The sequence below is a fragment of the Vespula vulgaris genome, chromosome 6 (genome assembly GCF_905475345.1).
Source record: "Vespula vulgaris chromosome 6, iyVesVulg1.1, whole genome shotgun sequence".
Taxonomy (NCBI): domain Eukaryota; kingdom Metazoa; phylum Arthropoda; class Insecta; order Hymenoptera; family Vespidae; genus Vespula; species Vespula vulgaris.
Window position 1 is genome coordinate 9,087,287 of NC_066591.1, and position 25,962 is coordinate 9,113,248.

The 25,962-nt window shown below is 27.2% G+C and overlaps 1 long non-coding RNA gene across 1 annotated transcript; it reads left to right on the top strand.

Moving 5' to 3' along the window:
- The first annotated feature begins 474 nt into the window (after positions 1-474).
- On the top strand, positions 475-21,455 carry LOC127064852 (uncharacterized). The gene is made up of 4 exons (XR_007781846.1): positions 475-1,069; positions 5,188-7,253; positions 11,355-15,162; positions 21,369-21,455. It is a non-coding gene; the product is annotated as an uncharacterized LOC127064852 (long non-coding RNA).
- Positions 21,456-25,962: the final 4,507 nt, after the last annotated feature.

Genomic DNA, 25,962 nt, shown 5'->3' on the forward strand with positions numbered 1-25,962 from the left:
AACTTTGTTAGCTCTTGACAAAAAGGCATTCGATAAGGAAGCATTAGCCGTCCAAAGTACAATTATATCAAAGACCTATCTAAATGAAAGACGATTACATAGGTATCCTATTATGATACCTTATACTTCTTATTATTCATATAAAAGAAAAGAAGAAGAAAAAAAACAGTTAAGAAGATTAAGAAAGAAATTTCATGTTTATTTCCCAATATCTTCAATTATGATTGATTTATAAAGACAATAAGAATAATAATAACAATAATAATAACAACAATAATATGAAGAAGAAGAAGAAGAACAAAGTATCTTGGTATATTCAATTTTGCTTTCTTGTTCTTATGTGGTATATGTAGCTAGTACAATGTAAATTTTAATGTGGGATTTTATTTAAACGTGTCATTTAATGCGTATTATGATTAATATGCATTATTCAAACACATATCAATGTATGTGTATTTAAATGAATATAGAATTTATACCTCGTTGACAAATTAAATTTACAATATTGAAATAAGGGTGTCACGATCAGGTACACGCATCACGTTCGATCGTCGACGATCTTTCAATATATAAAATATATCGATACCAAACGATATGACATTTGTTAAAATGCATATACGTATTACGTACGTACACGTACACGTGCATACAGAAAAATTGAGAAAAAAATAGCAAAATAGAGCGTGGAAGAGAGAGAGAGAGAGATGAAAGTTCATTGTTTACGAGGAAGGACGTCTGTCCTAACAAACGGAGTTTTCGATGAGGTCTCGTATTTTTCTATTCCTGTTGCTTTCTTTTATTTTTTGATTTTGATTATTTAACTAATTAAATTGTAAAAATTTTAATATATATATATATATATATATATATATATATATATATATATATATAATATTATTACCCTGAAAGAAAATGAGAATGTTTATAGCATTTACTAGCGGACGTATACAAAGCAAATCTTATTACAATGTTTATATGTTTCTTTATAAGCTGATGTATCTAAATACACCTTATCTTATTTACTTTTGGTCGAATATCGTATGATATCAGTCTTTCCGCAACCACAGAGGTGGAATGTTGGAAGATCCCATATAAACATACGTTTCTAAATAGATACATATGTATATATGTACATATGTACATAACTAGATACATAATATACACACCCACACACACATACACAAAGTATATAGTAGTCTTTCTCTTGGGTATTACTTGAGATTTTATTATATTGTATAGACAGTAACGAGCAACCTTTGTGCTGCAAGGAGCCAAAATTACATGTCTGATATTGTTATTGATACAATTCATTATGAACTAAAAATGTTTAAATTGATTAGAAAAGAAATTAAAACTTGATAGAAAAAGAAAAAATTTTACATTATTGAAGGGTATTTGTTATTTTCGGCATCAATTTACAATGAAATGTTTTCTATAATTCCATTGATTTTCTATTAGCAATACTTTTAATGTGTACGCATAAGTGTATGTATATATATTTTTGTAATGGAACGAAATCTATTAGTTGTTTATTTTTAATTAGATATATGATTCTACTTCTGGTTAATAAACTTTACATTATTATATTGGAAGACACAATGGAAGATATCGAATTAAACTCTAATACAATCTTTTATTCGTTTGTCGTTAACGTTAAGAATTTTGATAAAAGATTTCAATTCTTCGGTTAATAGTTAAAATGCCTTTCAAATGTCCGTAGATAACAACGCTCTTCACAAATGTATCAACGTAAGATGTAATACCACTGATTAAGAAATTCACTAATTATAGTCGACTATTGTCATTTTTCGATGCAAGGTGTAAGTCGTATTTGCATTGATACGCAGATGAATACGTATATGATAATGTTTTTTTATAAACCCTGAGTTACTCATTTCTGATACAGATTGAGATATATACAGATATATATATATATATATATATATATATATATATATATATATATATATTATATATTATATATTATGTATATATAAATACAGAAAGAGAGAGAGAGAGAGAGAGAGAGAGAAAGAGGAAGGGTAAACGAATCGAGAATTTTGAATAAAACATAGAACGATATCGAGATTAAATTGAAAGGAAACTTTGTTAGCTTCTTGACAAAAAGGCACTCTATAAGGGAAACATCAGCCATCCAAAGTACAATTATATCAAAGACCTATTCAAAGGAAAGACGATTACATAGGTATCCTATTATGATACCTTATACTTCTTATTATTCATATAAAAGAAAAGAAGAAGAAAAAAAACAGTTAAGAAGATTAAGAAAGAAATTTCATGTTTATTTCCCAATATCTTCAATTATGATTGATTTATAAAGACAATAAGAATAATAATAACAATAATAATAACAACAATAATATGAAAAAGAAGAAGAAGAACAAAGTATCTTGGTATATTCAATTTTGCTTTCTTGTTCTTATGTGGTATATGTAGCTAGTACAATGTAAATTTTAATGTGGGATTTCAATTAAACGTCATTTAATGCGTATTATGATTAATATGCATTATTCATACACATATGAATGTATATATATTTAAATGAATGTCGAATTTATACCTCGTTGACAAATTAAATTTACAATATTGAAATAAGGGTGTCACGATCAGGTACACGTATCACGTTCGATCGTCGACGATCTTTCAATATATAAAATATATCGATAGCAAACGATATTACATTTGTTAAAAGGCATATACGTATTACGTACATACGCGTACACGTGCATACAGAAAAATTGAGAAAAAAATAGCAAAATAGAGCGTGGAAGAGAGAGAGAGAGAGATGAAAGTTCATTGTTTACGAGGAAGGACGTCTGTCCTAACAAACGGAGTTTTCGATGAGGTCTCGTATTTTTCTATTCCTGTTGCTTTCTTTTATTTTTTGATTTTGATTATTTAACTAATTAAATTGTAAAAATTTTAATATATATATATATATATATATATATAATATTATTACCCTGAAAGAAAAAGAGAATGTTTATAGCATTTACTAGCGGGCGTATACAAAGCAAATCTTATTACAATGTTTATATGTTTCTTTATCAGCTGATTTATCTAAATACACCTTATCTTATTTACTTTTGGTCGAATATCGTATGATATCAGTCTTTCTGCAACCACAGAGTTGGAAACTTGAAAGATCCCGTTTAAACATACGTTTGTAAATAGATAGATATGTATATATGTACATATGTACATAACTAGACACAATATACACACCCACACACTCATACACAAAGTATATAGTAGTCTTTCTCTTGGGTATTGCTTGAGATTTTATTATATTGTATAGACAGTAACGAGCAACCTTTGTTCTGCAATGAGCCAAAATTAAATATCTGATATTGTTATTTATAGAATTCATTATGAACTAAAAATGCTTATATTGATTAAAAAAGGAATTAATGCTTGATAGAAAAAGAAAAAATTACACATTATTGAAGGGTATTTGTTATTTTCGGCATCAATTTACAATGAAATGTTTTCTATAATTCCATTGATTTTCTATTAGCAATACTTTTAATGTGTACGCATAAGTGTATGTATATATATTTTTGTAATGGAACGAAATCTATTAGTTGTTTATTTTTAATTAGATATATGATTCTACTTCTGGTTAATAAACTTTACATTATTATATTGGAAGATACAATGGAAGATATCGAATTAAACTCTAATACAATGTTTTATTCGTTTGTCGTTAACGTTAAGACTTTTGATAAAAGATTTCAGTACTTCGGTTAATAGTTAAAATGCCTTTCAACTGGCCGTAGATAACAAAGCTCTTCACTAATGTATCAACGTAAGATGTAATACCACTGATTAAGAAATTCACTAATTATAGTCGACTATTGTCATTCTTCGATGCAAAATGTAATTTGTAATTGCATTGATACGTACATGAATACGTATATGATAATGTTTTTTTATAAACCCTGAGTTACTCATTTCTGATACAGATTCAGATATATACAGATATATATATGTATTATATATTATATATATATACAGAGAGAGAGAGAGAGAGAGAGAAAGAAATTGTAAACGAATCGAGAATTTGAATGAAACAAAGAGCGATATCGAGATTAAATTGAAAAGAAACTTTGTTAGCTCTTGACAAAAAGGCATTCGATAAGGAAGCATTAGCCGTCCAAAGTACAATTATATCAAAGACCTATTCAAAGGAAAGACGATTACATAGGTATCCTATTATGATACCTTATATTTCTTATTATTCATATAAAAGAAAAGAAGAAGAAAAAAAACAGTTAAGAAGATTAAGAAAGAAATTTCATGTTTATTTCCCAATATCTTCAATTATGATTGATTTATAAAGACAATAAGAATAATAATAACAATAATAATAACAACAATAATATGAAAAAGAAGAAGAAGAACAAAGTATCTTGGTATATTCAATTTTGCTTTCTTGTTCTTATGTGGTATATGTAGCTAGTACAATGTAAATTTTAATGTGGGATTTCAATTAAACGTCATTTAATGCGTATTATGATTAATATGCATTATTCATACACATATGAATGTATATATATTTAAATGAATGTCGAATTTATACCTCGTTGACAAATTAAATTTACAATATTGAAATAAGGGTGTCACGATCAGGTACACGTATCACGTTCGATCGTCGACGATCTTTCAATATATAAAATATATCGATACCAAACGATATTACATTTGTTAAAAGGCATATACGTATTACGTACATACGCGTACACGTGCATACAGAAAAATTGAGAAAAAAATAGCAAAATAGAGCGTGGAAGAGAGAGAGAGAGAGATGAAAGTTCATTGTTTACGAGGAAGGACGTCTGTCCTAACAAACGGAGTTTTCGATGAGGTCTCGTATTTTTCTATTCCTGTTGCTTTCTTTTATTTTTTGATTTTGATTATTTAACTAATTAAATTGTAAAAATTTTAATATATATATATATATATATATATATATATATATATATATAATATTATTACCCTGAAAGAAAAAGAGAATGTTTATAGCATTTACTAGCGGGCGTATACAAAGCAAATCTTATTACAATGTTTATATGTTTCTTTATCAGCTGATTTATCTAAATACACCTTATCTTATTTACTTTTGGTCGAATATCGTATGATATCAGTCTTTCTGCAACCACAGAGTTGGAAACTTGAAAGATCCCGTTTAAACATACGTTTGTAAATAGATAGATATGTATATATGTACATATGTACATAACTAGACACAATATACACACCCACACACTCATACACAAAGTATATAGTAGTCTTTCTCTTGGGTATTGCTTGAGATTTTATTATATTGTATAGACAGTAACGAGCAACCTTTGTTCTGCAATGAGCCAAAATTAAATATCTGATATTGTTATTTATAGAATTCATTATGAACTAAAAATGCTTATATTGATTAAAAAAGGAATTAATGCTTGATAGAAAAAGAAAAAATTACACATTATTGAAGGGTATTTGTTATTTTCGGCATCAATTTACAATGAAATGTTTTCTATAATTCCATTGATTTTTTATTAGCAATACTTTTAATGTGTACGCATAAATGTATGTATATATATTTTTGTAATGGAACGAAATCTATTAGTTGTTTATTTTTAATTACATATATGATTCTACTTCTCGTTAATAAACTTTACATTATTATATTGGAAGATACATTGGAAGATATTGAAATAAACTCTAATACAATCTTTTATTCGTTTGTCGTTAAAGTTACGAGTTTTGATAAATGATATCGATACTTCGGTTAATAGTTAAAATGCGTTTCAACTGGCCGTAGATAACAAAGCTCTTCACAAATGTATCAACGTAAGATGTAATACCAGTGATTAAGAAATTCACTAATTAGAGTCGACTATTGTCATTGTTCGATGCAAAATGTAAGTTGTAATTGCATTGATACGTACATGAATACGTATATGATAATGTTTTTTTATAAACCCTGAGTTACTCATTTCTGATACAGATTCAGATATATACAGATATATATATGTATTATATATTATATATAATATGTATATATATATACAGAGAGAGAGAGAGAGAGAGAGAGAGAGAGAGAAAGAAATGGTAAACGAATCGAGATTTTGAATGAAACAAAGAACGATATCAAGATTAAATTGAAAAGAAACTTTGTTAGCTCTTGACAAAAAGGCATTCGATAAGGAAGCATTAGCCCTCCAAAGTACAATTATATCAAAGACCTATTCAAATGAAAGACGATTACATAGGTATCCTATTATGATACCTTATACTTCTTATTATTCATATAAAAGAAAAGAAGAAGAAAAAAAACAGTTAAGAAGATTAAGAAAGTAATTTCATGTTTATTTCCCAATATCTTCAATTATGATTGATTTATAAAGACAATAAGAATAATAATAACAATAATAATAACAACAATAATATGAAGAAGAAGAAGAAGAAGAAGAATAAAGTATCTTGTTATATTCAATTTTGCTTTCTTGTTCTTATGTAGTATATGTATCTACTACAATGTAAATTTTAATGTGGGATTTTATTTAAACGTGTCATTTAATGCGTATTATGATTAATATGCATTATTCAAACACATATCAATGTATGTGTATTTAAATGAATATAGAATTTATACCTCGTTGACAAATTAAATTTACAATATTGAAATAAGGGTGTCACGATCAGGTACACGTATCACGTTCGATCCTCGACGATCTTTCTGTATATAAAATATATCGATACCAAACGATATTACATTCGTTAAAATGCATATACGTATTACGTACGTACGCGTACACGTGCATACAGAAAAATTAAGAAAAAAATAGCAAAATAGAGCAAGGAAGAGACAGAGAGAGAGAGAGATAGATGAAAGTTCATTGTTTTCGAGGAAGGACGTCTGTCCTAACGAACGAAGTTTACGATGATGTCTCGTATTTTTCTATTCCTGTTGCTTTCTTTTCTTTTTTTGATTTTGATTAATTAACTAATTAAATTATAAAAATTTAAATATATATATATATATATATATATATATATAATATTATTACCCTGAAAGAAAAAGAGAATGTTTATAGCATTTACTAGCGGACGTATACAAAGCAAATCTTATTACAATGTTTATATGTTTCTTTATAAGCTGATGTATCTAAATACACCTTATCTTATTTACTTTTGGTCGAATATCGTATGATATCAGTCTTTCCGCAACCACCGAGGTGGAATGTTGGAAGATCCCATATAAACATACGTTTGTAAATAGATACATATGTATACATGTACATATGTACATAACTAGACACAATATACACACCCACACACTCATACACAAAGTATATAGTAGTCTTTCTCTTGGGTATTGCTTGAGATTTTATTATATTGTATAGACAGTAACGAGCAACCTTTGTTCTGCAATGAGCCAAAATTAAATATCTGATATTGTTATTTATAGAATTCATTATGAACTAAAAATGCTTATATTGATTAAAAAAGGAATTAATGCTTGATAGAAAAAGAAAAAATTACACATTATTGAAGGGTATTTGTTATTTTCGGCATCAATTTACAATGAAATGTTTTCTATAATTCCATTGATTTTTTATTAGCAATACTTTTAATGTGTACGCATAAATGTATGTATATATATTTTTGTAATGGAACGAAATCTATTAGTTGTTTATTTTTAATTAGATATATGATTCTACTTCTCGTTAATAAACTTTACATTATTATATTGGAAGATACATTGGAAGATATTGAAATAAACTCTAATACAATCTTTTATTCGTTTGTCGTTAAAGTTACGAGTTTTGATAAATGATATCGATACTTCGGTTAATAGTTAAAATGCGTTTCAACTGGCCGTAGATAACAAAGCTCTTCACAAATGTATCAACGTAAGATGTAATACCAGTGATTAAGAAATTCACTAATTAGAGTCGACTATTGTCATTGTTCGATGCAAAATGTAAGTTGTAATTGCATTGATACGTACATGAATACGTATATGATAATGTTTTTTTATCAACCCTGAGTTACTCATTTCTGATACAGATTCAGATATATACAGATATATATATGTATTATATATTATATATAATATGTATATATATATACAGAGAGAGAGAGAGAGAGAGGGAGAAAGAAATGGTAAACGAATCGAGATTTTGAATGAAACAAAGAACGATATCGAGATTAAATTGAAAAGAAACTTTGTTAGCTCTTGACAAAAAGGCATTCGATAAGGAAGCATTAGCCGTCCAAAGTACAATTATATCAAAGACCTATTCAAATGAAAGACGATTACATAGGTATCCTATTATGATACCTTATACTTCTTATTATTCATATAAAAGAAAAGAAGAAGAAAAAAACAGTTAAGAAGATTAAGAAAGAAATCTCATCTTTATTTCCCAATATCTTCAATTATGATAGATTTCTAAATACAATAAGGATAATAATAACAATAATAACAACAACAAAAATATGAAGAAGAAGAAGAAGAAGAAGAATAAAGTATCTTGGTATATTCAATTTTGCTTTCTTGTTCTTATGTGGTATATGTATCTAGTACAATGTAAATTTTAATGTGGGATTTCAATTAAACGTGTCATTTAATTCGTATTATGATTAATATGCATTATTCATACACATATCAATGTATGTGTATTTAAATGAATATAGAGTTTATACCTCGTTGACAAATTAAATTTACAATATTGATATAAGGGTGTCACGATCAGGTACACGCATCACGTTCGATCGTCGACGATCTTTCTATATACAAAATATATCGATACCAAACGATATTACATTTGTTAAAAGGCATATACGTACTACGTACATACGCGTACACGTGCATACAGAAAAATTAAGAAAAAAATAGCAAAATAGAGCGAGGAAGAGAGAGAAAGAGAGAGATGAAAGTTCATTGTTTACTAGGAAGGACGTCTGTCCTAACAAACGGAGTTTTCGATGAGGTCTCGTATTTTTCTATTCCTGTTGCTTTCTTTTATTTTTTGATTTTGATTAATTATCTAATTATATTATAAAAATTTTAATATATATATATATATATATATATAATATTATTACCCTGAAAGAAAAAGATAATGTTTATATCATTTACTAGCTGACGTATACAAACCAAATCTTATTACAATGTTTATATGTTTCTATATAAGCTGAAATATCTAAATACAACTTATGTTATTTACTTTCTATCGAATATCGTATGAGATCAGTCTTTCGGCAACCACCGAGGTGGAATGTTGGAAGATCCCATATAAACATACGTTTGTAAGTAGATACATGTGTACATAACTAGATACAGAATATACACACCCATGCACACATACACAAAGTATATAGTAGTCTTTCCTTGGGTATTGCTTGAGATTTATTATATTGTACAGACAGTAACGAGCAACCTTTCTTCTGCAATGAGCCAAAATTAAATATCTGATATTGTTATTGATACATTATGAACTAAAAATGTTTAAGTTGATTAAAAAGAAATTAATACTTGGTAGAAAAAGAAAAAATTACACATTATTGAAGGGTATTTGTTATATTCGGCATCAATTTACAATGAAATGTTTTCTATAATACCATTGATTTTTTATTAGCAATACTTTTAATGTGTACGCATAAATGTATGTATATATATTTTTGTAATGGACCGAAATCTATTAGTTGTTTATTTTTAATTAGATATATGATTCTACTTCTCGATAATAAACTTTTCATTATTATATTGGAAGACACAATGGAAGATATCGAATTAAACTCTAATACAATCTTTTATTCGTTTGTCGTTAACGTTAAGAATTTTGATAAAAGATTTCAATTCTTCGGTTAATAGTTAAAATGCCTTTCAAATGTCCGTAGATAACAACGCTCTTCACAAATGTATCAACGTAAGATGTAATACCACTGATTAAGAAATTCACTAATTATAGTCGACTATTGTCATTTTTCGATGCAAGGTGTAAGTCGTATTTGCATTGATACGCAGATGAATACGTATATGATAATGTTTTTTTATAAACCCTGAATTACTCATTTCTGATACAGATTGAGATATATACAGATATATATATATATATATATATATATATATATATATTATATATTATATATTATGTATATATAAATACAGAGAGAGAGAGAGAGAGAGAGTGAGAGAGAAAGAGGAAGGGTAAACAAATCGAGAATTTTGAATAAAACATAGAACGATATCGAGATTAAATTGAAAGGAAACTTTGTTAGCTTCTTGACAAAAAGGCACTCTATAAGGGAAACATCAGCCATCCAAAGTACAATTATATCAAAAACCCATTCAAATCAAAGACGATTACATATGTATCCGATTATGATACCATATATTTCTTATTATTCCTATAAAAGAAAAGAAAAAGAAAAAAAAACAGTCAAGAAAAATAAGAAAGAAATCTCATCTTTATTTCCCAATATCTTCAATTATGATAGATTTCTAAATACTATAAGGATAATAATAACAATAATAACAACAACAATAATATGAAGAAGAAGAAGAAGAAGAAGAATAAAGTATCTTGTTATATTCAATTTTGCTTTCTTGTTCTTATGTAGTATATGTATCTACTACAATGTAAATTTTAATGTGGGATTTTATTTAAACGTGTCATTTAATGCGTATTATGATTAATATGCATTATTCAAACACATATCAATGTATGTGTATTTAAATGAATATAGAATTTATACCTCGTTGACAAATTAAATTTACAATATTGAAATAAGGGTGTCACGATCAGGTACACGTATCACGTTCGATCCTCGACGATCTTTCTGTATATAAAATATATCGATACCAAACGATATTACATTCGTTTAAATGCATATACGTATTACGTACGTACGCGTACACGTGCATACAGAAAAATTAAGAAAAAAATAGCAAAATAGAGCAAGGAAGAGACAGAGAGAGAGAGAGATAGATGAAAGTTCATTGTTTTCGAGGAAGGACGTCTGTCCTAACGAACGAAGTTTACGATGATGTCTCGTATTTTTCTATTCCTGTTGCTTTCTTTTCTTTTTTTGATTTTGATTAATTAACTAATTAAATTATAAAAATTTAAATATATATATATATATATATATATATAATATTATTACCCTGAAAGAAAAAGAGAATGTTTATAGCATTTACTAGCGGACGTATACAAAGCAAATCTTATTACAATGTTTATATGTTTCTTTATAAGCTGATGTATCTAAATACACCTTATCTTATTTACTTTTGGTCGAATGATATCAGTCTTTCCGCAACCACCGAGGTGGAATGTTGGAAGATCCCATATAAACATACGTTTGTAAATAGATACATATGTATATATGTACATATGTACATAACTAGACACAATATACACACCCACACACTCATACACAAAGTATATAGTAGACTTTCTCTTGGGTATTGCTTGAGATTTTATTATATTGTATAGACAGTAACGAGCAACCTTTGTTCTGCAATGAGCCAAAATTAAATATCTGATATTGTTATTTATAGAATTCATTATGAACTAAAAATGCTTATATTGATTAAAAAAGGAATTAATGCTTGATAGAAAAAGAAAAAATTACACATTATTGAAGGGTATTTGTTATTTTCGGCATCAATTTACAATGAAATGTTTTCTATAATTCCATTGATTTTTTATTAGCAATACTTTTAATGTGTACGCATAAATGTATGTATATATATTTTTGTAATGGAACGAAATCTATTAGTTGTTTATTTTTAATTAGATATATGATTCTACTTCTCGTTAATAAACTTTACATTATTATATTGGAAGATACATTGGAAGATATTGAAATAAACTCTAATACAATCTTTTATTCGTTTGTCGTTAAAGTTACGAGTTTTGATAAATGATATCGATACTTCGGTTAATAGTTAAAATGCGTTTCAACTGGCCGTAGATAACAAAGCTCTTCACAAATGTATCAACGTAAGATGTAATACCAGTGATTAAGAAATTCACTAATTAGAGTCGACTATTGTCATTGTTCGATGCAAAATGTAAGTTGTAATTGCATTGATACGTACATGAATACGTATATGATAATGTTTTTTTATAAACCCTGAGTTACTCATTTCTGATACAGATTCAGATATATACAGATATATATATGTATTATATATTATATATAATATGTATATATATATACAGAGAGAGAGAGAGAGAGAGAGAAAGAAATGGTAAACGAATCGAGAATTTGAATGAAACAAAGAACGATATCGAGATTAAATTGAAAAGAAACTTTGTTAGCTCTTGACAAAAAGGCATTCGATAAGGAAGCATTAGCCGTCCAAAGTACAATTATATCAAAGACCTATTCAAATGAAAGACGATTACATAGGTATCCTATTATGATACCTTATACTTCTTATTATTCATATAAAAGAAAAGAAGAAGAAAAAAAACAGTTAAGAAGATTAAGAAAGAAATTTCATGTTTATTTCCCAATATCTTCAATTATGATTGATTTATAAAGACAATAAGAATAATAATAACAATAATAATAACAACAATAATATGAAGAAGAAGAAGAAGAAGAACAAAGTATCTTGGTATATTCAATTTTGCTTTCTTGTTCTTATGTGGTATATGTAGCTAGTACAATGTAAATTATAATGTGGGATTTTATTTAAACGTGTCATTTAATGCGTATTATGATTTATATGCATTATTCAAACACATATCAATGTATGTGTATTTAAATGAATATAGAATTTATACCTCGTTGACAAATTAAATTTACAATATTGAAATAAGGGTGTCACGATCAGGTACACGCATCACGTTCGATCGTCGACGATCTTTCAATATATAAAATATATCGATACCAAACGATATTACATTTGTTAAAAGGCATATACGTATTACGTACATACGCGTACACGTGCATACAGAAAAATTGAGAAAAAAATAGCAAAATAGAGCGAGGAAGAGAGAGAGAGAGAGATGAAAGTTCATTGTTTACGAGGAAGGACGTCTGTCCTAACAAACGGAGTTTTCGATGAGGTCTCGTATTTTTCTATTCCTGTTGCTTTCTTTTATTTTTTGATTTTGATTATTTAACTAATTAAATTATAAAAATTTTAATATATATATATATATATATATATATATATATAATATTATTACCCTGAAAGAAAAAGAGAATGTTTATAGCATTTACTAGCGGACGTATACAAAGCAAATCTTATTACAATGTTTATATGTTTCTTTATAAGCTGATGTATCTAAATACACCTTATCTTATTTACTTTTGGTCGAATATCGTATGATATCAGTCTTTCCGCAACCACCGAGGTGGAATGTTGGAAGATCCCATATAAACATACGTTTGTAAATAGATACATATGTATATATGTACATATGTACATAACTAGATACATAATATACACACCCACACACACATACACAAAGTATATAGTAGTCTTTCTCTTGGGTATTACTTGAGATTTTATTATATTGTATAGACAGTAACGAGCAACCTTTGTGCTGCAAGGAGCCAAAATTACATGTCTGATATTGTTATTGATACAATTCATTATGAACTAAAAATGTTTAAATTGATTAGAAAAGAAATTAAAACTTGATAGAAAAAGAAAAAATTTTACATTATTGAAGGGTATTTGTTATTTTCGGCATCAATTTACAATGAAATGTTTTCTATAATTCCATTGATTTTCTATTAGCAATACTTTTAATGTGTACGCATAAGTGTATGTATATATATTTTTGTAATGGAACGAAATCTATTAGTTGTTTATTTTTAATTAGATATATGATTCTACTTCTGGTTAATAAACTTTACATTATTATATTGGAAGATACAATGGAAGATATCGAATTAAACTCTAATACAATGTTTTATTCGTTTGTCGTTAACGTTAAGACTTTTGATAAAAGATTTCAGTACTTCGGTTAATAGTTAAAATGCCTTTCAACTGGCCGTAGATAACAAAGCTCTTCACTAATGTATCAACGTAAGATGTAATACCACTGATTAAGAAATTCACTAATTATAGTCGACTATTGTCATTCTTCGATGCAAAATGTAAGTTGTAATTGCATTGATACGTACATGAATACGTATATGATAATGTTTTTTTATAAACCCTGAGTTACTCATTTCTGATACAGATTCAGATATATACAGATATATATATGTATTATATATTATATATAATATGTATATATATATACAGAGAGAGAGAGAGAGAGAGAGAAAGAAATGGTAAACGAATCGAGAATTTGAATGAAACAAAGAACGATATCGAGATTAAATTGAAAAGAAACTTTGTTAGCTCTTGACAAAAAGGCATTCGATAAGGAAGCATTAGCCGTCCAAAGTACAATTATATCAAAGACCTATTCAAATGAAAGACGATTACATAGGTATCCTATTATGATACCTTATACTTCTTATTATTCATATAAAAGAAAAGAAGAAGAAAAAAAACAGTTAAGAAGATTAAGAAAGAAATCTCATCTTTATTTCCCAATATCTTCAATTATGATAGATTTCTAAATACAATAAGGATAATAATAACAATAATAACAACAACAAAAATATGAAGAAGAAGAAGAAGAAGAAGAATAAAGTATCTTGGTATATTCAATTTTGCTTTCTTGTTCTTATGTGGTATATGTATCTAGTACAATGTAAATTTTAATGTGGGATTTCAATTAAACGTGTCATTTAATTCGTATTATGATTAATATGCATTATTCATACACATATCAATGTATGTGTATTTAAATGAATATAGAGTTTATACCTCGTTGACAAATTAAATTTACAATATTGATATAAGGGTGTCACGATCAGGTACACGCATCACGTTCGATCGTCGACGATCTTTCTATATACAAAATATATCGATACCAAACGATATTACATTTGTTAAAAGGCATATACGTATTACGTACATACGCGTACACGTGCATACAGAAAAATTAAGAAAAAAATAGCAAAATAGAGCGAGGAAGAGAGAGAAAGAGAGAGATGAAAGTTCATTGTTTACGAGGAAGGACGTCTGTCCTAACAAACGGAGTTTTCGATGAGGTCTCGTATTTTTCTATTCCTGTTGCTTTCTTTTATTTTTTGATTTTGATTAATTATCTAATTATATTATAAAAATTTTAATATATATATATATATATATATATATATATATATATATAATATTATTACCCTGAAAGAAAAAGATAATGTTTATATCATTTACTAGCTGACGTATACAAACCAAATCTTATTACAATGTTTATATGTTTCTATATAAGCTGAAATATCTAAATACAACTTATGTTATTTACTTTCTATCGAATATCGTATGAGATCAGTCTTTCGGCAACCACCGAGGTGGAATGTTGGAAGATCCCATATAAACATACGTTTGTAAGTAGATACATATGTACATAACTAGATACAGAATATACACACCCATGCACACATACACAAAGTATATAGTAGTCTTTCCTTGGGTATTGCTTGAGATTTATTATATTGTACAGACAGTAACGAGCAACCTTTCTTCTGCAATGAGCCAAAATTAAATATCTGATATTGTTATTGATACATTATGAACTAAAAATGTTTAAGTTGATTAAAAAGAAATTAATACTTGGTAGAAAAAGAAAAAATTACACATTATTGAAGGGTATTTGTTATATTCGGCATCAATTTACAATGAAATGTTTTCTATAATACCATTGATTTTTTATTAGCAATACTTTTAATGTGTACGCATAAATGTATGTATATATATTTTTGTAATGGACCGAAATCTATTAGTTGTTTATTTTTAATTAGATATATGATTCTACTTCTCGATAATAAACTTTTCATTATTATATTGGAAGACACAATGGAAGATATCGAATTAAACTCTAATACAATCTTTTATTCGTTTGTCGTTAACGTTAAGAATTTTGATAAAAGATTTCAATTCTTCGGTTAATAGTTAAAATGCCTTTCAAATGTCCGTAGATAACAACGCTCTTCACAAATGTATCAACGTAAGATGTAATACCACTGATTAAGAAATTCACTAATTATAGTCGACTATTGTCATTTTTCGATGCAAGGTGTAAGTCGTATTTGCATTGATACGCAGATGAATACGTATATGATAATGTTTTTTTATAAACCCTGAGTTACTCATTTCTGACACAGATTGAGATATATACAGATATATATATATATATATATATATATATATATATATATATTATATATTATATATTATGTATATATAAATACAGAGAGAGAGAGAGAGAGAGAGAAAGAGGAAGGGTAAACAAATCGAGAATTTTGAATAAAACATAGAACGATATCGAGATTAAATTGAAAGGAAACTTTGTTAGCTTCTTGACAAAAAGGCACTCTATAAGGGAAACATCAGCCATCCAAAGTACAATTATATCAAAAACCCATTCAAATCAAAGACGATTACATATGTATCCGATTATGATACCATATATTTCTTATTATTCCTATAAAAGAAAAGAAAAAGAAAAAAAAACAGTCAAGAAAAATAAGAAAGAAATCTCATCTTTATTTCCCAATATCTTCAATTATGATAGATTTCTAAATACTATAAGGATAATAATAACAATAATAACAACAACAATAATATGAAGAAGAAGAAGAAGAAGAAGAATAAAGTATCTTGTTATATTCAATTTTGCTTTCTTGTTCTTATGTAGTATACATAAGAACTACAATGTAAATTTTAATGTGGGATTTTATTTAAACGTGGCATTTAATGCGTATTATGATTAATATGCATTATTCAAACACATATCAATGTATGTGTATTTAAATGAATATAGAATTTATACCTCGTTGACAAATTAAATTTACAATATTGAAATAAGGGTGTCACGATCAGGTACACGTATCACGTTCGATCCTCGACGATCTTTCTGTATATAAAATATATCGATACCAAACGATATTACATTCGTTAAAATGCATATACGTATTACGTACGTACGCGTACACGTGCATACAGAAAAATTAAGAAAAAAATAGCAAAATAGAGCAAGGAAGAGACAGAGAGAGAGAGAGATAGATGAAAGTTCATTGTTTTCGAGGAAGGACGTCTGTCCTAACGAACGAAGTTTACGATGATGTCTCGTATTTTTCTATTCCTGTTGCTTTCTTTTCTTTTTTTGATTTTGATTAATTAACTAATTAAATTATAAAAATTTAAATATATATATATATATATATATATATATATATATATATAATATTATTACCCTGAAAGAAAAAGAGAATGTTTATAGCATTTACTAGCGGACGTATACAAAGCAAATCTTATTACAATGTTTATATGTTTCTTTATAAGCTGATGTATCTAAATACACCTTATCTTATTTACTTTTGGTCGAATATCGTATGATATCAGTCTTTCCGCAACCACCGAGGTGGAATGTTGGAAGATCCCATATAAACATACGTTTGTAAATAGATACATATGTATATATGTACATATGTACATAACTAGACACAATATACACACCCACACACTCATACACAAAGTATATAGTAGTCTTTCTCTTGGGTATTGCTTGAGATTTTATTATATTGTATAGACAGTAACGAGCAACCTTTGTTCTGCAATGAGCCAAAATTAAATATCTGATATTGTTATTTATAGAATTCATTATGAACTAAAAATGCTTATATTGATTAAAAAAGGAATTAATGCTTGATAGAAAAAGAAAAAATTACACATTATTGAAGGGTATTTGTTATTTTCGGCATCAATTTACAATGAAATGTTTTCTATAATTCCATTGATTTTTTATTAGCAATACTTTTAATGTGTACGCATAAATGTATGTATATATATTTTTGTAATGGAACGAAATCTATTAGTTGTTTATTTTTAATTAGATATATGATTCTACTTCTCGTTAATAAACTTTACATTATTATATTGGAAGATACATTGGAAGATATTGAAATAAACTCTAATACAATCTTTTATTCGTTTGTCGTTAAAGTTACGAGTTTTGATAAATGATATCGATACTTCGGTTAATAGTTAAAATGCGTTTCAACTGGCCGTAGATAACAAAGCTCTTCACAAATGTATCAACGTAAGATGTAATACCAGTGATTAAGAAATTCACTAATTAGAGTCGACTATTGTCATTTTTCGATGCAAAATGTAAGTTGTAATTGCATTGATACGTACATGAATACGTATATGATAATGTTTTTTTATAAACCCTGAGTTACTCATTTCTGATACAGATTCAGATATATACAGATATATATATGTATTATATATTATATATAATATGTATATATATATACAGAGAGAGAGAGAGAGAGAGAGAGAGAGAGAGAGAGAGAGAAAGGGTAAACGAATCGAGAATTTGAATGAAACAAAGAACGATATCGAGATTAAATTGAAAAGAAACTTTGTTAGCTCTTGACAAAAAGGCATTCGATAAGGAAGCATTAGCCGTCCAAAGTACAATTATATCAAAGACCTATTCAAAGGAAAGACGATTACATAGATATCCTATTATGATACCTTATACTTCTTATTATTCATATAAAAGAAAAGAAGAAGAAAAAAAACAGTTAAGAAGATTAAGAAAGAAATTTCATGTTTATTTCCCAATATCTTCAATTATGATTGATTTATAAAGACAATAAGAATAATAATAACAATAATAATAACAACAATAATATGAAGAAGAAGAAGAAGAACAAAGTATCTTGGTATATTCAATTTTGCTTTCTTGTTCTTATGTGGTATATGTAGCTAGTACAATGTAAATTTTAATGTGGGATTTTATTTAAACGTGTCATTTAATGCGTATTATGATTAATATGCATTATTCAAACACATATCAATGTATGTGTATTTAAATGAATATAGAATTTATACCTCGTTGACAAATTAAATTTACAATATTGAAATAAGGGTGTCACGATCAGGTACACGTATCACGTTCGATCCTCGACGATCTTTCTGTATATAAAATATATCGATACCAAACGATATTACATTCGTTAAAATGCATATACGTATTACGTACGTACGCGTACACGTGCATACAGAAAAATTAAGAAAAAAATAGCAAAATAGAGCAAGGAAGAGACAGAGAGAGAGAGAGATAGATGAAAGTTCATTGTTTTCGAGGAAGGACGTCTGTCCTAACGAACGAAGTTTACGATGAGGTCTCGTATTTTTCTATTCCTGTTGCTTTCTTTTCTTTTTTTGATTTTGATTAATTAACTAATTAAATTACAAAAATTTAAATATATATATATATATATATATATATATATATATATATATAATATTATTACCCTGAAAGAAAAAGAGAATGTTTATAGCATTTACTAGCGGACGTATACAAAGCAAATCTTATTACAATGTTTATATGTTTCTATATAAGCTGAAGTATCTAAATACACCTTATCTTATTTAATTTTGGTCGAATATCGTATGAGATCAGTCTTTCGGCAACCACTGAGTTGGAAACTTGAAAGATCCCGTATGAACATACGTTTGTAAATAGATAGATATGTATATATGTACATATGTACATAACTAGACACAATATACACACCCTCACACTCATACACAAAGTATATAGTAGTCTTTCTCTTGGGTATTGCTTGAGATTTTATTATATTGTATAGACAGTAACGAGCAACCTTTGTTCTGCAATGAGCCAAAATTAAATATCTGATATTGTTATTGATAGAATTCATTATGAACTAAAAATGCTTATATTGATTAAAAAAGGAATTAATGCTTGATAGAAAAAGAAAAAATTACACATTATTGAAGGGTATTTGTTATTTTCGGCATCAATTTACAATGAAATGTTTTCTATAATTCCATTGATTTTTTATTAGCAATACTTTTAATGTGTACGCATAAATGTATGTATATATATTTTTGTAATGGAACGAAATCTATTAGTTGTTTATTTTTAATTAGATATATGATTCTACTTCTCGTTAATAAACTTTACATTATTATATTGGAAGATACAATGGAAGATATCGAATTAAACTCTAATACAATGTTTTATTCGTTTGTCGTTAACTTTAAGACTTTTGATAAAAGATTTCAGTACTTCAGTTAATAGTTAAAATGCCTTTCAACTGGCCGTAGATAACAAAGCTCTTCACAAATGTATCAACGTAAGATGTAATACCAGTTATTAAGAAATTCACTAATTAGAGTCGACTATTGTCATTTTTCGATGCAAAATGTAAGTTGTAATTGCATTGATACGTACATGAATACGTATATGATAATGTTTTTTTATAAACCCTGAGTTACTCATTTCTGATACAGATTCAGATGTATACAGATATATATATATATTATATATTATATATTATGTATATATAAATACAGAGAGAGAGAGAGAGATAGAGAGAGAGAGAGAAAGAGGAAGGGTAAACGAATCGAGAATTTTGAATAAAACATAGAACGATATCGAGATTAAATTGAAAGGAAACTTTGTTAGCTTCTTGACAAAAAGGCACTCTATAAGGGAAACATCAGCCATCCAAAGTACAATTATATCAAAGACCTATTCAAAGGAAAGACGATTACATAGGTATCCTATTATGATACCTTATACTTCTTATTATTCATATAAAAGAAAAGAAGAAGAAAAAAAACAGTTAAGAAGATTAAGAAAGAAATTTCATGTTTATTTCCCAATATCTTCAATTATGATTGATTTATAAAGACAATAAGAATAATAATAACAATAATAATAACAACAATAATATGAAAAAGAAGAAGAAGAACAAAGTATCTTGGTATATTCAATTTTGCTTTCTTGTTCTTATGTGGTATATGTAGCTAGTACAATGTAAATTTTAATGTGGGATTTCAATTAAACGTCATTTAATGCGTATTATGATTAATATGCATTATTCATACACATATGAATGTATATATATTTAAATGAATGTCGAATTTATACCTCGTTGACAAATTAAATTTACAATATTGAAATAAGGGTGTCACGATCAGGTACACGTATCACGTTCGATCCTCGACGATCTTTCTATATATAAAATATATCGATACCAAACGATATTACATTCGTTAAAATGCATATACGTATTGCGTACGTACGCGTACACGTGCATACAGAAAAATTGAGAAAAAAATAGCAAAATAGAGCGAGGAAGAGAGAGAGAGAGAGATGAAAGTTCATTGTTTACGAGGAAGGACATCTGTCCTAACAAACGGAGTTTTCGATGAGGTCTCGTATTTTTCTATTCCTGTTGCTTTCTTTTATTTTTTGATTTTGATTATTTAACTAATTAAATTGTAAAAATTTTAATATATATATATATATATATATATATATATATATATATATAATATTATTACCCTGAAAGAAAAAGAGAATGTTTATAGCATTTACTAGCGGGCGTATACAAAGCAAATCTTATTACAATGTTTATATGTTTCTTTATCAGCTGATTTATCTAAATACACCTTATCTTATTTACTTTTGGTCGAATATCGTATGATATCAGTCTTTCGGCAACCACCGAGTTGGAAACTTGAAAGATCCCGTTTAAACATACGTTTGTAAATAGATAGATATGTATATATGTACATATGTACATAACTAGACACAATATACACACCCACACACTCATACACAAAGTATATAGTAGTCTTTCTCTTGGGTATTGCTTGAGATTTTATTATATTGTATAGACAGTAACGAGCAACCTTTGTTCTGCAATGAGCCAAAATTAAATATCTGATATTGTTATTTATAGAATTCATTATGAACTAAAAATGCTTATATTGATTAAAAAAGGAATTAATGCTTGATAGAAAAAGAAAAAATTACACATTATTGAAGGGTATTTGTTATTTTCGGCATCAATTTACAATGAAATGTTTTCTATAATTCCATTGATTTTTTATTAGCAATACTTTTAATGTGTACGCATAAATGTATGTATATATATTTTTGTAATGGAACGAAATCTATTAGTTGTTTATTTTTAATTAGATATATGATTCTACTTCTCGTTAATAAACTTTACATTATTATATTGGAAGATACATTGGAAGATATTGAAATAAACTCTAATACAATCTTTTATTCGTTTGTCGTTAAAGTTACGAGTTTTGATAAATGATATCGATACTTCGGTTAATAGTTAAAATGCGTTTCAACTGGCCGTAGATAACAAAGCTCTTCACAAATGTATCAACGTAAGATGTAATACCAGTGATTAAGAAATTCACTAATTAGAGTCGACTATTGTCATTGTTCGATGCAAAATGTAAGTTGTAATTGCATTGATACGTACATGAATACGTATATGATAATGTTTTTTTATAAACCCTGAGTTACTCATTTCTGATACAGATTCAGATATATACAGATATATATATGTATTATATATTATATATAATATGTATATATATATACAGAGAGAGAGAGAGAGAGAGAGAGAGAGAGAGAGAGAGAGAGAGAGAGAGAGAGAGAGAGAGAGAGAGAGAGAAAGAAAGGGTAAACGAATCGAGAATTTGAATGAAACAAAGAACGATATCGAGATTAAATTGAAAAGAAACTTTGTTAGCTCTTGACAAAAAGGCATTCGATAAGGAAGCATTAGCCGTCCAAAGTACAATTATATCAAAGACCTATCTAAATGAAAGACGATTACATAGGTATCCTATTATGATACCTTATACTTCTTATTATTCATATAAAAGAAAAGAAGAAGAAAAAAAACAGTTAAGAAGATTAAGAAAGAAATTTCATGTTTATTTCCCAATATCTTCAATTATGATTGATTTATAAAGACAATAAGAATAATAATAACAATAATAATAACAACAATAATATGAAGAAGAAGAAGAAGAACAAAGTATCTTGGTATATTCAATTTTGCTTTCTTGTTCTTATGTGGTATATGTAGCTAGTACAATGTAAATTTTAATGTGGGATTTTATTTAAACGTGTCATTTAATGCGTATTATGATTAATATGTATTATTCAAACACATATCAATGTATGTGTATTTAAATGAATATAGAATTTATACCTCGTTGACAAATTAAATTTACAATATTGAAATAAGGGTGTCACGATCAGGTACACGCATCACGTTCGATCGTCGACGATCTTTCAATATATAAAATATATCGATACCAAACGATATTACATTTGTTAAAAGGCATATACGTATTACGTACATACGCGTACACGTGCATACAGAAAAATTGAGAAAAAAATAGCAAAATAGAGCGTGGAAGAGAGAGAGAGAGAGATGAAAGTTCATTGTTTACGAGGAAGGACGTCTGTCCTAACAAACGGAGTTTTCGATGAGGTCTCGTATTTTTCTATTCCTGTTGCTTTCTTTTATTTTTTGATTTTGATTATTTAACTAATTAAATTGTAAAAATTTTAATATATATATATATATATATATATATATATATATATATATATAATATTATTACCCTGAAAGAAAAAGAGAATGTTTATAGCATTTACTAGCGGACGTATACAAAGCAAATCTTATTACAATGTTTATATGTTTCTTTATAAGCTGATGTATCTAAATACACCTTATCTTATTTACTTTTGGTCGAATATCGTATGATATCAGTCTTTCCGCAACCACGGAGGTGGAATGTTGGAAGATCCCATATAAACATACGTTTGTAAATAGATACATATGTATATATGTACATATGTACATAACTAGATACATAATATACACACCCACACACACATACACAAAGTATATAGTAGTCTTTCTCTTGGGTATTACTTGAGATTTTATTATATTGTATAGACAGTAACGAGCAACCTTTGTGCTGCAAGGAGCCAAAATTACATGTCTGATATTGTTATTGATACAATTCATTATGAACTAAAAATGTTTAAATTGATTAGAAAAGAAATTAAAACTTGATAGAAAAAGAAAAAATTTTACATTATTGAAGGGTATTTGTTATTTTCGGCATCAATTTACAATGAAATGTTTTCTATAATTCCATTGATTTTCTATTAGCAATACTTTTAATGTGTACGCATAAGTGTATGTATATATATTTTTGTAATGGAACGAAATCTATTAGTTGTTTATTTTTAATTAGATATATGATTCTACTTCTGGTTAATAAACTTTACATTATTATATTGGAAGACACAATGGAAGATATCGAATTAAACTCTAATACAATCTTTTATTCGTTTGTCGTTAACGTTAAGAATTTTGATAAAAGATTTCAATTCTTCGGTTAATAGTTAAAATGCCTTTCAAATGTCCGTAGATAACAACGCTCTTCACAAATGTATCAACGTAAGATGTAATACCACTGATTAAGAAATTCACTAATTATAGTCGACTATTGTCATTTTTCGATGCAAGGTGTAAGTCGTATTTGCATTGATACGCAGATGAATACGTATATGATAATGTTTTTTTATAAACCCTGAGTTACTCATTTCTGATACAGATTGAGATATATACAGATATATATATATATATATATATATATATATATATATATATTATATATTATATATTATGTATATATAAATACAGAGAGAGAGAGAGAGAGAGAGAGAGAGAAAGAGGAAGGGTAAACGAATCGAGAATTTTGAATAAAACATAGAACGATATCGAGATTAAATTGAAAGGAAACTTTGTTAGCTTCTTGACAAAAAGGCACTCTATAAGGGAAACATCAGCCATCCAAAGTACAATTATATCAAAGACCTATTCAGAGGAAAGACGATTACATAGGTATCCTATTATGATACCTTATACTTCTTATTATTCATATAAAAGAAAAGAAGAAGAAAAAAAACAGTTAAGAAGATTAAGAAAGAAATTTCATGTTTATTTCCCAATATCTTCAATTATGATTGATTTATAAAGACAATAAGAATAATAATAACAATAATAATAACAACAATAATATGAAAAAGAAGAAGAAGAACAAAGTATCTTGGTATATTCAATTTTGCTTTCTTGTTCTTATGTGGTATATGTAGCTAGTACAATGTAAATTTTAATGTGGGATTTCAATTAAACGTCATTTAATGCGTATTATGATTAATATGCATTATTCATACACATATGAATGTATATATATTTAAATGAATGTCGAATTTATACCTCGTTGACAAATTAAATTTACAATATTGAAATAAGGGTGTCACGATCAGGTACACGTATCACGTTCGATCCTCGACGATCTTTCTATATATAAAATATATCGATACCAAACGATATTACATTCGTTAAAATGCATATACGTATTACGTACGTACGCGTACACGTGCATACAGAAAAATTGAGAAAAAAATAGCAAAATAGAGCGAGGAAGAGAGAGAGAGAGAGATGAAAGTTCATTGTTTACGAGGAAGGACATCTGTCCTAACAAACGGAGTTTTCGATGAGGTCTCGTATTTTTCTATTCCTGTTGATTTCTTTTATTTTTTGATTTTGATTATTTAACTAATTAAATTATAAAAATTTTAATATATATATATATATATATATATATATATATATATATATATATAATATTATTACCCTGAAAGAAAAAGAGAATGTTTATAGCATTTACTAGCGGGCGTATACAAAGCAAATCTTATTACAATGTTTATATGTTTCTTTATCAGCTGATGTATCTAAATACACCTTATCTTATTTAATTTTGGTCGAATATCGTATGAGATCAGTCTTTCGGCAACCACTGAGTTGGAAACTTGAAAGATCCCGTATGAACATACGTTTGTAAATAGATAGATATGTATATATGTACATATGTACATAACTAGACACAATATACACACCCTCACA